Source organism: Asparagus officinalis, chromosome 1 (assembly GCF_001876935.1).
Source record: "Asparagus officinalis chromosome 1, Aspof.V1, whole genome shotgun sequence".
Lineage (NCBI taxonomy): Eukaryota > Viridiplantae > Streptophyta > Magnoliopsida > Asparagales > Asparagaceae > Asparagus > Asparagus officinalis.
The window spans coordinates 1,302,500-1,303,988 of record NC_033794.1 but is presented as its reverse complement, the minus strand read 5'-3'; positions in this window follow the sequence as shown (position 1 = coordinate 1,303,988).

Here is a 1,489-nt window from a genome sequence, read left to right as displayed (position 1 = left end):
GTACTTTGCATGTAACTATTGTCTTGATTTTGGATGTATTTTTACTGAATTTTTTAAAGAAAATTTTTACCGGAATTTCAACATAAACATATAGAAATGTTGCATATGCATTTTGCGGAATTTTTTGCCGAAATTTCAACATGTGCATATAGAAATGTCGCACATATACATTGCAGGTAACTATATATTGTCTTGATTTTGGATGTATTTTTACTGAAATTTTAATGAAAATTTTTACCGAAATTTCAACATAAACATATAGAAATGTTGCGCATATATATGCACGTAACTGAAAAATATGGTCCTAAGACAACCACAAACTCCCTATTGCGAGAGTATGAGAACATCTGCACGAATCTTGTCATTCCACCTAATTCCATTGAGGGCTATGTACTCACTAAGATTTTTCGGTAGGTATTTTTACTAATTTGATAATTGTCAAATACTTCTTCCAAGTTTATAGCCAAGTTTTCTTTTACGCATGTGTATTTTATGATTCTACTCATAGAAATAACTAGCATATTGCTTCTAAAAAAAAGAAAGGGATAATTGCAAACATACCCCCAGTAGTTCTATTTTGGCAAATAGACCGAATGAGTGATCCCTTTATTAACTCTAAAAATCGTTAAAAAGGTTAGACAAGTCTAGTGGACCCTCTATAGTTCTCTATTGGTGAGAGTAGATCCTTAATTGCTAGCTTTATTTTGAATTTTAAAAGAGTACAAAAATTTTACTAAGAGAGCGTATTTACACTTGGGCCGATACTATATGGGGTCTATTCGCCACAAACAAAACTTCGGTTCCGATGGGTAACATTTTCGTGAAGAAACCAAAGATCACCGACGTCGATCGAGGCGATCCTCTCTCTCAAGACTCAACGCCGAAAGCTCGGCCAGTATTAGAATTTATTTTTATTCACTTAAAATCTCGACCAACAAGCTTTTATAGCGATCGAGCGAAGGATCTGATCCTAGATAAAAGAAAAGACAGGGCCTTGCTTGCACTTTAGAAGGAAAAAGAAAAAACTCAAGAGGAATTATTGAAACAAGTGGATACTTGGCTCCTCAATGTTGAGCAGCAAGCTTAGAGGCCGGAAATAATGCTAACGAAGCTATGCAGAGTGAGCTTAACTTTGGAGGATGTTAAGAAATTGACAGATGCATGATACAGCTTAAGCAAGAGCTTATCAAGATGTGAGTACTATTTCATATATTAGCTCTTTGCATCAATGGCTCTTTAATTTAAGCCTCCATAATCTTGCTTCTCCTAAAGTAAAGAAATGCATGCCGGAATCTACTTCTTATAAACTAAAGGAGAACAACAAAAAGTCATGATGAACAGTAAATCTCAAGTGGACCAATCAGACTTTTTTTAAAAATTCCAATCCACATCGCTACTCTTTCTCCAAACTTCCCACTGTTTACAACCCACGATCTCCTTTAAAAAAAACTTCCCACGTTTTCTCCTTGAAAATCGTCATTCAAGGCCA